The sequence below is a fragment of the Lycium barbarum genome, chromosome 3 (assembly GCF_019175385.1).
Source record: "Lycium barbarum isolate Lr01 chromosome 3, ASM1917538v2, whole genome shotgun sequence".
Classification (NCBI taxonomy): Eukaryota; Viridiplantae; Streptophyta; class Magnoliopsida; order Solanales; family Solanaceae; genus Lycium; species Lycium barbarum.
The window spans coordinates 93,540,201-93,554,426 of NC_083339.1; positions in this window are offsets into that span (position 1 = coordinate 93,540,201).

Genomic DNA, 14,226 nt, shown 5'->3' on the forward strand with positions numbered 1-14,226 from the left:
AAACTTCCCAAAATTGATGACTTGTTTGACCAACATTAGGGTGCCCAGTGCTTTACCATGATTGACCTCAAATTAGGGTACCATTAGCTGAAGGTTAAGGAAGATGATATTCTGAAGACCACTTTCAGAAACTATTATAGTCATTTTGAATTTCTTCTCATGTCGTTTGGGTTGACGAATGCACCATCAACTTTCATGGATCTTATGAACTGGGGCTTTAAGCCTTATCTTGATTTATTCGTCATTGATTTTATTGACGACATCTTGTTTATTCCCGTAGTGAGACTGACCATGCAGAATATCTCAGAATAGTATTGCAGACACTCCAGGACTATAAGCTTTATGCTAAATTTTCAAAGTGTCAATTTTGGCTTAAATCAGCAGCATTTCTAGGCCATGTCATTTCAGGGGAAGGCGTGAAAGTGGATTTTCAAAAATAGACGCCATGACGAATTGGCCCAGACCCACTTCAGCAACAAAGATAAGAAGTTTCTTAGGTATGGCAGGCTATTACAGACGTTTCAAAGAGGGTTTTTCCTATACCTCAACTCTATTGACTAAGCTGACTCAGAAGAAGGTCAAGTTTCAATAGTCAAATGCTTGTGAGAGAAGTTTTGAGGAGTTGAAAAAGAAGTTGACTACTGCTCCGATGTTGACACTACCAGAGGGAAACGAAGGGTTCGTAGTGCATTGTGATGCTTCAGGAGTTGGTCTAGGATGTGTCTAATGCAGTATGGCAAAGTAGTAGCTTATGCATCTAGGCAACTTAAGGCTTATGAAAAGAATTATCGGATTCATGATTTAGAGTTGGAAGTTGTGGTTTTCGCACTAAAGATATGGTGTCACTACTTAAATGGTTTCACATTGATATTTTCATAGATCATGAGAGCCTTTAGTATGTTTTAAAGCAAAGAGATGGACTCAGAAAGTGAATGAAGGTTATGTAGATGGACTCCCGAGAGCCTTTTGAACAAGGGGGAGATGATGGTACTTTGAGGTACCATGGCAGATTATGTGTTTTGAATGTAGATAGACTCAGAGAGTGAATTATGGCCGAGGCGCATAGTTCCGGGTATCCCATTCACCCATGTTCTACGAAGATTTACTATGACCTTAAAGAGGTGTATTGATGGAACAATATGAAAAAGAATGTAGCAGATTTTGTGGGTAGATGTCAAAATTGTCAACAGGTGAAAGCCGAGCACTAAAGGCCTGATGATTTGGCTCAGAACATAGATATTCCCATTTGAAAATGGGAGATGATAAATATGGAATTCATAACAGGTTTACCACGATCATCTGGAAGACATGATTTGATTTGGGTAATTGTGGATCGACTTACTAAATCATCACACTTTCTGCCAGTGAAGACCACCGATTCTACATAAAACTTTTCCAAGATATATATTCAAGAAATTGTCAGGCTTCATGGGACCCCTAGTGTCCATTATTTCAGATCGTGGTACTCAATTCACAGCGAACTTTTGGAAGTTCTTTTAGAAAGGATTGTGTACCAAGGTAAATCTCAGTACAAATTTTCATCCTCAAATAGATGGCCGAGAAGAACGTACTATCCATACACTTGAGGATATGTTGAGGGCATACGTCCTATATTTCAAAGGCAATTGAGATGATCACTTGCCTCTTATTGAGTTTTCCCATAACAATAGTTATAACGCAAGTGTCAAGGTGGCATCGTTCGAAGATCTGTATGGGCGAAGGTGTAGGTCGCCAATTGGTTAGTTCGAAGTTGGAGAAGCAGAGTTGTTAGGAACAGACTTGGTCCACCATGCTATGAAAAAATTCAAGTTGATCCAAAAGCATTTGGAAACGTGTCAGAGTGGCCAAAAGTCCTATTCGTACATGCGGCGCAGAGACCTTTAGTTTCAGATTGATGATTGGGTGTTTTTGAAAGTTTCTTCTCTGAAAGGTGTTATCAGATATGGAAAGAAAGGAAAACTTAGCCCCAGATATATCAGGCCATACAGAATCCTGCGTAGGATTGGCGAAGTAGCTTATGAGCTCTAGTTACCGCAAGATTTGATTTTTGTGCACCCAGTGTTCCATGTGTCCATACAGAAGAAATGTGTGGGAGACCCTTCATTGGTCGTCTCTACTGAAACTATCATAGTTACAGATGGCCAACATTATGAAGAGATTCTCGTGGCTATTCTTGATCGCTAAGTTCTCAAGTTGAGGACAAATGAACTTGCCTCTGTAAAAGTGTTATGGAGAAGTCAGAAAGTCGAAGAGGCTACATGGAAAGCCGAGGAGGACATAAAGTCCAATTATCTGTATTTGTTCGATGACCTACCAGTGAACTTCCAAGGTAAACTATCCAAGCATTCACATTCCGCGCTTTAACAGTTATGTTTCCACGTACTCATGAATTCATGTTATGATGACCATGTTTGCACGAACTCCTGTTAATCAACTATTCATGTTCCATGTCATGCTCCTCACGTCCATATAATGATGTCAAGTTCCTGCTCATGTTCCAGATCTCATGTTAATAGTGCCTACGATTTCTTTCCAAGTTCCACATATAGACTTTAGGTTACTGTTCATAATGATAGATGAGGGAAGGATTCACGCAAGGTTTATGTCAAGCACGGTAAGTCCAACTATGAGAAAAATGACCTATCATTCGAGGATGAATATTCCCAAGGGGGAGATAATGTAACATAACGCACTTCCGAACTAGAGTATAGAACCATGGAACTAAACAAACCCTGTTTTCAAGTTAGTCTTCACGAGGCTTCATTTCAAGCGAGCATAACCCCCTTATTTATTGGGAATTTGGGAATACTTCCTAATGAAGGTTAGAGTCCTTTGAAATACCTATCCATCCACAGAAGAACCAGGCCAATAGGATCACTGTATAAAAAGTTATAATTGTTTTACTGAAAGGTCACAGAGCAGTCCGTCGAGCATACATATACGACGCAGATTGCAATATGCAATGCAAATTGCATTATCCCCCTCCGTATTTTGGACCAATTTAGTCTCAAATTTTCTAGCGTCCTGTTTTGGTATTCTTTAGCATTTGGTTCAGTATAATGCAATTTGCAACACAGATGCAAACACCTATGACACCCGGCCTTCTTTGAAGTCACATTTTTATGAATTTTTGTTCTATTTTTCAGCTCTCCAAGCCCTAGCATGACTTTTCTCTCCTCTCCTCATCCTCATCTTCCCACATAAAAGTAAGTCTCTCCTATGTGTTCCAAATTAATTTTAACACTTGTACATGGATTCTTAACAAGATTTTATGCTACAATCTTAGGGTTTTCAAGAAAACCCCCCTCAAGGTTTCAAGTTCAGATTTTTTGAGTTTCTTCTTCAAAAAGTTCAGACCTTTTCTTTAAGTTTTGGAGGGATTAAGGTACGTAGAGCTTCTATCTACGTACGGGAACATCATTGTTCTTCCCCACACCATAATTCTTCCATATTTCCATGAAATTCTCATTCTAATGAGTGTTATGCCCTAGTTCATGAAATTACTAAACCATGCTATAAGTAGACTATGATTCTATTGTTCGTGTTCATGATATATCATTTTGAGTGCCATGAACCCTGTACGTAACCCATGTATACTCATGCTTCGATTTTCATGAGTTCTTATATATATATATATATATATATATATATATATATATATATATATATATATATATATATATATACTATGAACTAATATGATTCCATGTCTCCTGAAAAACTATACTATACATGTCAACAACTATGATACAAGTCATGTCATGAAATTCATGGGCTACTAAGCCACTTATATACATGTTCATGTTTTGGGAGTAGTACAGATTACTGGGAAGGTTAACATCTGACAGTACGTATACCAACGTAGTATAAGGGTCGTCCCATCAGATACGGGTGATTCCTTCAGGTTACCTATTACAAGTTATTTTATGGATCCAGTCTTGTCATGTTCAAGTCTCGTACCTTGGCGAGGCACGAGATGGCTTAGCTGATCGGGAAGAGATCAAACACCACGTGCTCACGGGGTGGTTACATGTCAGTTATACTAAGGCTCTCTAACTTAAAATTATTTACACATGTTATATACTTGTCTGATTATATTCATGTTCAGTTTTAGCTTACAGTTATAGTTTTAGTTTTGTATTACTTCCTGTACTCTCATTTATTATTTTTGGGTTGCCCATTCCCCGAGCACCCCACTTATTGTTCTTTCTTTCAGTTGCTTTACATACAAGTATAATTCTAGTTGACTTACGTCCCTATTGCCCGAGGCCTGCATTTCATGATGCAGGTACTGACTTATCGAAAGACAGATCTGCTGGCAAGATTCTCATATCACCTATTGGTGAGCCCCACTTTATTTAGGGGTATTATCTTTGTTTATGTTAATGTCATGATAGAAAGTAGAGGTATGTCGGGGGCCTTGTCCCGGTAGCTAGTTCAGTATTTAGATTCATGTTCAGAGGTTTCATAGACTAGCCTAGCATGTCATGTCAGATGTTCAGTTGTCGTATAGCCTATGCTGGCTACGTATTTATTATATTTCAGACTATTTCCATACTGATAATTCCATATAGTATTTCCAGTATTTATTATTGATTATTAAATCACATGCTTCATTTGGAATTTTCATGCTTTAACTTATATTCTGCGTTAGTACATGTCCCATCTTAATTAAACAAGTTATGTGGGTCGCCCGATCACATGCAGCAAGGCACTGAGTGCCGTTTTACGTCCGGAACCAAGTTTGGGGCAATACATCACCACACTCAAAACATCCCCACGCGTGCCATAGTTGTCTGAGAAGAGGTAGAATAATCCAAATAACCATCTCAACCTGCGGTCCTGGAGGAAAACCCCTCGAAACCCCTTCCCAAACCAGGGACACCACGACCCGAAGAATCACCTATCGAAAGTCTAAATCGCTGCCTAAACGAGTCTGCTAAAATAGGGATGATATCCTCTCCCATGATGGCCCCTACCTCTAGATGAGACCGCCAAAGATTCTAGAACTGCAAGGCTTTTTTTCCACTCTTCCCTCATACTCATGATGCCTAATAGTCTCAACCTCTCTGGTGGCATGCACTATTTCGTGAAAAGTACCTCCAGAAGCTGCTACCTATGCCACTGCGACTTGAAAGGGATAAGTCAGCCCCCTAACAAATTTCTGAATCCTCTCAATGTCATCAGCTAGAATTGTCAATTCCTGACGTGACAAGGGATGAAACCTCATCTCATATTTTGTTATAGAAATCCCATCCTACATCAATTTATCGAACTGCTCCCGCCTGTCCTACCTCACATTACAGAGAACCCACTTCTGTAGAATGACACGAGCAAACTCAGGCCAAGTAAGTGGAGGTGGCCCAACTGTTCTAGCCTCAACAAAAACACTCCACCACTGCTAGGCGGGACCAATCACTTGTAACACTGTGAAATCGACACCGTCAGACTCAACCAACCCCTAGTTGTGTGGCCTCTCATCACAAATAATCAAGAACTCGTAAGCATTATCATCAGGATGTCCATTATATTGTGGTAGCTTCATCTTATCAAACTTATCATACATCTTCTTCTCCACTACGGTTATAGTGGGCTGAACAACTGGTCGGGTAACAATACCCAAAACTAGCAAACCCCAAAAACTAAAGAGCCAGCAGTAGCAGGCTATGCCTCTGGGGTCCAAAATCTTACAGTAATCATCGGAATAAGAGACTGAACTCCAACTCTGGCTCGGGAACCCTCTGGAGTAGATAGTAGTATGATGTGTGAGCCATAACCTCAAAGAAGCTTCAAATACACACCAAGGTATCTTGAAGAGTAGGAGTGGCAATGAATCCAGCTGGTGCCTGAGTGAGTCCAACCTCATCCACCCGAATAGGCTCTAGAATATTCTCTAGCACTAGAGACACATCTCTAGCATGGACCTGAGCAGCAGTTGGTGCTTGGCCTCTGGTAGGTGTAGAAACACAGGCTCTATCCCTTCCTCGCCCCCTACCACGTCCCCTGCCTCCTCCATAAGAAACAGTCTTCATCATCTGTGAGAGAGTGAAACAGCAAAACTCTTAGAATCCATTAGACCCAGTATGGAAGATAAGGAATAAAAGGCAATAGTTTTCCTAAATATCCTATAGCCTCTCAAAGATAAATACAGAGCTCATCGTACCGATTTGCAAGATTCTACTAGACATTATTCTTGTACTTGAGTGACTGGTGAACGTAAAGATCTAATATCAATTTGTCACGACCCAATCTGGAAAGTCGTGCAGGCACCCACCTCCACCAAGTAGGTAAGCCATCTACAATGTCTTAAACCAAATTAACAAGTATAACAAACGAAAATAATTAAGTAAAGCCAATTGAAGTCATAATAGACTCTCAGAATAGTACTAATACAAAATAAGTACTATAAATCCCCAAAACTTGGTGTCACTAGTACAAGAACTACTAGAATAGAGATACAAGTTTGGAATAGCATCTAACATTCACTGTCTAGAATAAAGAAAGACGGAAATAAGGATAGAAGAAGAATTTAATGCCACTAAACAGCCAATAGCTCACCCTGAATCCCTCAAACAGCCTTCGCAACGATCGTTGAAGCCTCGAGTCCCACTAGTGCTAGGAACTGAATCTGCACACAAAAAGGTCCAGCAAGTGTAGAGTCAGTATGAAAAATCAACGTGTACTCAACAACATTGTCGACTGACACTAAACTAAAACGGTGATGAGGGTTGGTCTTCTGATTGCTTGCAACCTAAGTTAACCGCGATTAATCCAACATAACAGTAATTATAAGCTACAAGTCTAAGTATCAGAGACCTCTAAGTTCACAAGAATCCATGATCTGATATGTTAAGGAAATGCGATGTAAGGCCTTTCCATCACCGGTAAACACACGCTCCGTAATATGGAATATGTGAACCATGGGGGACTTGTGAGGTCCATACACCACCCTAAACCATTTCCAATTGAGTTCTTAGCCACTTAAGGATTCCAATCTCAATACTCAGCTAATTAGGCTCATATTACCAGTCTTTAGCCAATTCGGCTAACATTACCTGTTTTTAGCCATTTCAGTCCATATCATTCAAAACACTCCCACTGGAACCATTTCCCATCAGACATTAGATATGTATCCTCAAATGTAATATGCATGAGATACCATATAAAAGTACGAATATGACATGCACGCAACAAGTCTATAAGGTAAAGGCTCAATCTTAGCTCTTTTCCACTTTTAAATGACTATTAACGAGTGATGAGAACACCAATCACAAATAAGCCTGGTATGAAGCATAGAAGCATCAAATAAGAGATCTCATGACTCAATCACAATTCATGTAAAGTAATTTAAGCTATCAGATAATGCCTAAAGCATGGCATTTGAATCGGACTATAAGACTCGATACTAAACAAATACCTATTACTCCCTCTTTATTAGTTCATTTTAACCAACCACGCGCTTTCTATAGAGTCTAGGGTCTCAACTTTCCTGATTTGGAGTCTGATACTCACAACAAAGCCTTGTCCTTTCATAGAGCCTCTGAATGGTCCCAATATCTTCAAATACAGATTCTACGTTAGCATGCGAGTCCGTTGACACCTATATTTCTATATTATAATTTTGGCCCCAAAAAGGCAATCCCGAGCCCAGAAGGGAAAAATTGTAATTTCACCCCAACAATCAGTTTAGCCATATCTCATAGAGCCTAAATTTCAAAAATCAGTCAAATCCGACATCAAATCGACTTCCAATTTGAAGAATCCATATTTCAACTTAAAATTTTTAAATCCCAATTTCCAATACAATTCATGATTTCAATGATAAAATTCCACAATAATTGAAGTTGAATGGTAAAAGGATGGTTAGAATCTTACCCCCGCGAGGAACTTGTAAAACCGTCCCAAAATCTCTCAAATTCGAGTTACCAAACTCCAAATATGAAAATAAAATGTCTAAGTTCTAATTAGGAAAAATGGAATATAACACTGCCAGCGACTTCACACCTACGGACAAATCCTTGCAGGTGTGAGTTCGGCATAAACCCAGAAACATATAGGTGTGGAAGAAACCTTGCACCTGCGACGTGCAAAGATGCAGAGTATCTTCTGCGGGTGTGAACCCTGAAAAACTCACCAAGTATCGCACCTGTGGCCCACCATACATAGGTGCGGCTCTGCAGGTGTGCCTGCTTGCGTGCAGTTATGATAACACCAGAAACCAGAATTCAGTTATGCTCCAAACTTCGATTCAACACCTGAAACTCATTCGGGACCCCCCGGACACAAAGCAAATGTGTGTTTTAGCATTAAAACATGCAACAAACTTATTCGTGCACTCAAAAACTAATTTCTCATCCAACCACCCAAATCACACCTAAACCTCTCGGAAACCGAACTAATGACTTGACTAAGTCATAAATCACATTATGGACCTAATGGAATTGACAAAACTTCAAAAAGGACTCATTTACCCCCGATGTTGACATTAGTCAACCATGCCCATTTCTTAATATAAGTATTTTCAAAATATCCGTTTTATCGAAAAATGCATCGGGAAATGCGCCACCGATCCCCATAAGTAAAATACATCAATAAATCTAGGGGAAGGGTCATTTAGGGTAAAAGAGGCAAAAATCTCAAAATGACCAAAAACGTCGTTACATGTAATTAACTTTAGATGAGTTAGTAGATATGGTTGTAAAAATAGAAAAGCAAAATAAAAGAAGGCAACAAGCTAGCTCATGGAGGAGTCAACCAAACACCAAATCTAATAAGTCATGGAGAAAATAAGATATGCCTTCTAGATCTCAAGAAGAAAATGGGAAAGGTAAAGCATATGATAAAGAGGGAGGTAAGGCTTTTAACTCTAAGTTATCTAAACCATCTAGTTCCATTCAATGTTACATATAGTATGGAAGAGGGCATGTGATGCATGAATGTCAAAACAGAAGAAATATTCTCATGAGAATATGGAGAATGTGAGAGTGAAAAAAATAAGAAAGAGCAAGAAGTTGGAGGTGCGAGTGAAGATGATGTAGATTTGCCTAATAATGGTTTTGTTTGGGTAGCTCGGAGGAATCTTGATGGAGAAAATGAGAGCAAAAGAAGTTATAAAAAGGAAGAAGATGTAGAACTTCCTTTTAATGATAGTTTGATTGGGGTAGTTAGGAGGATTATGGATATCAATTTGGTAATCAATAGTGAAGAACAAAGGGATAATTTTCTCCATACTAGGTGTGGGATAAAATGGAGAACTTGTTCTATGATTATTGACAGTGGTAGTTGTTCTAATGTTGTGAGTTCAACTTGGTAGAGATTTAGCACTGGCACCCTAAGCCCCATAGACTCCAATTATTGGAAGATAGTGGTGAATTGAAAGTTAAAAAATAATGCATGATTTCATTCAATGTTAGTAGGCATGTGAATTGATAATCTTTATCATGTGATTCCTATGAAACCTTGTCATATCTTGCTTGGTTGTCCATGGCAATATGATACGAAACTTTTCATGATGGAAGAAATAATAGATATTCACTTGAGCTTAATGGCAAGAAGTATACTCTTGCACCTTTATCTTCTTCTCAAGTGTTTGAATATAAAAAGAGATTGAGGTGCCCAATAGGAAAACAAAAGGGAGGCAAGAACATATGCCTTCACCCAAAACCCTTTTGGGGAGCACCTTTACTTGCTCCATTCCTGTTCTATTGGTGCCCAAAAATGGATGAATCTTGGAGGATATGCATTGATTGTCGATCTATCAACAAGATTACAGTAAATTAATATCATCCGATTCGTCGTCTTGATGACATGTTGGATCAATTGCATGGGTCCAAAATCTTTTCTAAAGTTTATCTAAAAGTGATTACCATTAGATTTGAATGAATCTTGGGGAGAAAACTATTTTAAGACAAAATATGGGCTTTATGGGTGGTTAGTTATGCCTTTTAGCTTGACTAATGCCCCCAACACTTTCATGAGATTGATGAATCCTGTTTTTAAGGGTTCCCATGGAAATGAATCATGTTTTTAAGGGTTCCCATGAGAAATTTGTGATGGTTTATTTTGATGATATCTTGATCTTTTTTAAAAATCTAGATGAGCATTTAGAACAACTAAAATATATTTTTGAGGTTCTTAGAAAGAAATAATTATTTTCTAATCTTAAGAAGTGTGCCTTTTTTTTTGGATAGTGTGCTATTCTTGGATTTTGTGGTCATTTCTAAGGGAGTTGAAGTTGATGAAGAGAAAATCAAGGCAATCAAAAAGTGGCCTAAACCTAATAAGGTAACTTAGATTAGAAGTTTTCATCGACTTACTAGTCTTTATAGGAGAAATATTAGAGATATTAGCACAATTGTAGCTCCTTGACTGAAGTTTATAAGAAAGATAAGGTTTTTCACATGAGGAAAATACCAAGATGATGCTTTTAACTTATTGAAAAAAATTGTGTTCTGCTCCTCTTTTGCAATTACATGATTTTTTGAAGTCTTTTGAGGTTGAATGTGATGCCTCTGGAAAAAGGAATACGTGTTGTTTTGATGCAAGATTCCAAGCCCATTGCATACTTTAGTGAAAAATTGAGTAGAGCTACACTGAACTACTGAACTTATGACAAAGAGCTATGTGTTTTGGTAAAGTTTTGAGCTACATGTCAATATTATTTGTGACCTATAGAGTTTGTGGTTAAGACCGATCATGAATCCATGAGATATTTGAAGAGTCAAGGTAAGTTTAATCATAGACGTGCCAAATGGATTGAATTCATTGAAACTTTCTCATATGTGTTGCTAATAAAGGAAAAGAGAATGTGGTTGTCGATGCACTTTTAAGAAGGTATGTCTTGGTCTCCACTCTTACTTCTAAATTGAGGGGGTTTGATCAAATCAAGGGCCTTTATGCTAATGATTTAGATTCTGGCATGGTTTTTGCATAATGTATGTTAGGTCCTTGTGAGAGGTTTAATCTTCAAGATGGATACCTTTTTAGATAAAATAAGTTGTGCATCCCTAATTTCACTTGTGGTGGACTCATGGGAACTTCAAAGTGCCTAAACTTTAATATACTTGATGAACATGTTTTTGGACTCGCATGCGAAAGGATGTTGAGAAAGTGTGCTCTTAATGTCTTGAATGTAAACAAGACAAATCAAAATATTACCACATAATGTTTATACTCATTTAACTGTTCCAACTTCTCCTTGGATTGATGTTTCAATGGATTTTATGTTAGATCTGCTAGAACTAAACATGGTAAGGACAATATATTTGTAGTGGTAGATAGATTTTAAAAAATAGCTCGCTTTATTCCATGTTTAAAGACTAGTGATGCTCACATGTGGCTGATTAATTTGTGAAAGAAGTAGATAAATTACATGGTATACCTAGAATTATTATTATTGATAATGATGCTAATTTTTAAGTCACTTTTAGACAGTTCTTTAGGAAAGTTGGGAACTAAACTGTTATTTTCTACATCATGTCACCGGCAAACCGATGGGCAAATGAAAGTTGTTAATAGGACTTTAGGGAATATGTTGGGGCTGTTTTAAAAGAAAAAATAACATTTTGGGAATAACATTTGTCCATGGTAGAGTTTTCCTATAATAGAACTATCCATTTTTATACTGGTAAGTCTCCTTTGGAAGTTGTTTATGAATTTAATCTCATAAGTCCCTCACCCTACCACCCCCCAATTTGTTGCCTTTAGCTACTAATGATATCGTTAATCTTGATAGTAAGAAGAAGGCTGAATTGATGAAGAAGATTCATGAACAAACAGGGCTTGCAATTTAGCGTAGGAATGAAAAACTTGCCTTAAGGAAATATAAGGGGTGAAAATCTGTTATTTTTTAGCCCAGAGATCTAGTGTTGGTGCATTTCAGGAAGGCCTGCCAAAAGAAGATCCAAACTATATCCAAGAGGAGATGGTCCATTTAAAGTCCTAGAAATGATTGGAGACAGTACTTACAAACTTAATCTTCCTAGTGAATATCAAGCTAGTGCTACCTTCGGTGTTTCTGATCTTTCCTTATTTGATGGAGGGTTGCATTCGAGGATGAATTTTATATAAAAAGAGGGTAATGATAGCATCGATGACAGCTCAACATCATTAACGGACATGGATGGAGCTTTAGAAGTTCAAAGAACATCTACAACAAGATCTAAAAATAAGGAAATTTCAAGACAAGCTCAATGGGCTACAATTAGCAATTAAAAAGTGTTTTGTGATGGGAGAAGAGCTCCAGCCCAATCAAAATATTTTTCTCTAGTCTTACATCTACTTGGGACCCAAATAAAAGTACAAGATGAGATGGAATGAGGCCTATATCTCCCCTAAAAGGGAGACATACAACAACCCTCAACTAGTGTTTATAAAATCATTATTTAAGACTTGTTTGATCTATGCTGACTACATTGGCCTAATTGTGGTCAACCTTCTATGCCTCTAGGGAATATATTTCCTATTTACTTTTGCATTGACCAGGCTCCTTCCTTACTACTATATTAAGGGGAGCTTTGTTTCCTCATTGCAACTTGCATTTGAAGAATATATTATAATTGAAAGTTCTTTTGAACCTTTGTGCCAGATTGATTTGTGATGTATCTTTCAAACCTAGTTTGTTCATAGTTCAATGTAGTAAGATGACTTCTCCTTTGATATCTTTGGATTCTTCTTTGTATTCTTAGAAGGAAATTAGTATACATACTAATTGTTCTCTAACATTACTCAGAAAGCGATCAAGATATGAATTCTAAGTTTGATTCGTTTCTCAAGTAAAGGTGTCTAACCAATGACCAATTCGTTATTACTTAGATCTTGTCAATCTTCAGATATTCCGTTCTTGGAACTATTTTCATGAATTTCCCATATCTTTATTTTCTAGTTTTTAGACTCTTTTTTATTTTTTTACTTCCTCACTTCTAGAACTTTTAATTCTACATTTGGGATCACCCTAACCTCGTTGTTATTACATTTCCCCTAATGGACCCTTCTTGTAGCTTTAAAATGATAGTTGTGACATGCGAGGATAGGTGGCACTGTTCACGAGGATACCAAGTGAGTATCGGAGAAGAAAATCTAAATTTGAAAGTTCTTAAGTTAAAGAAATGGAAAGGTTTAACCAAAGTCAACACCAGAGGCTAACAAACCCGAATCAGAGTTTTGTCGATTCCATGAGGTATGAAATGTGATTTATGACTTAGTCGAGTGGTTAAGATGGATCCCGAGGTCTCGGGAGTGATTTGAACCTTTGGTGAGATTCTTATGAGTTTTGGTGAGATTCCGATAAATTTCGGATGGATTTGAGTTGTGTCACGATCATATTTGATGTTTCGGCGTCGATTCTTTGGGCTTAAAGGGTCCCACAGTGAGAAAATGATCTCTATTGTGTTTTGATTGAATTATTAGATATGTATTGTGATTACGGAATCATTGCAAAAAGAATCATCGAATTTTGAGGTTATATGAGGAAGTTATGATCATTTTAGAGTTAGAACAAATTGTTGGTGCTGGTGCGATTGCAAACGCGGCTATGGGTCCACAAATGCAGTATTTCTGGTGTTAAATTGCAGACTTCGTTTCATTCACTCAAAATCAATATTTGGGAGTTCTAAAGCCCCGATTTGGTAATTTTTCACGGTGTTGTTCTCTCTTCGAGAAAAAGGTAAGATTCAAATCTTTATATTTATGATTCCCCATTTTTACTTCAGTTTTTAGCTTTTATTTCATGATTTAGATGGGGAAAATTGGGGTTTCGAACTCTAAGGATTAGAGAAAGGAAAATCTTGATTTGGGGATCAATTCATGAATGGAATTGAGTGATTTTCTGGATCTAGGCTATATAAGTCATGGCTAAATAAATTTTGCAATAAAATTTCAATTTTTCCCTTGGGCTTATGGTTTGACTTTTGTGTTGAAAGTTTGGTCTAGGATTATTACTATAGCAATATATGTTTTGTTAGACCTGTTTATCCTCGTAAAGTACTATTTTGACTAGATTGAATTCATTTGGTGAATTTGACTGCGATAGAGCTTACAGAAGACTTAATCTTTGCTCAGATCGAGATTGGAATCGTTTAGAGGCATTTATGAAGAACAATTCCATTCGTGAGCTTGTGGAATGATGCTGATGAAAGAATGAATATGATATGCACACAATAAGAAATAATGGTATAGTAGGTAAATGCTCACATTAGCTCTTTTCAACATTAAACGAGAATTATGGAG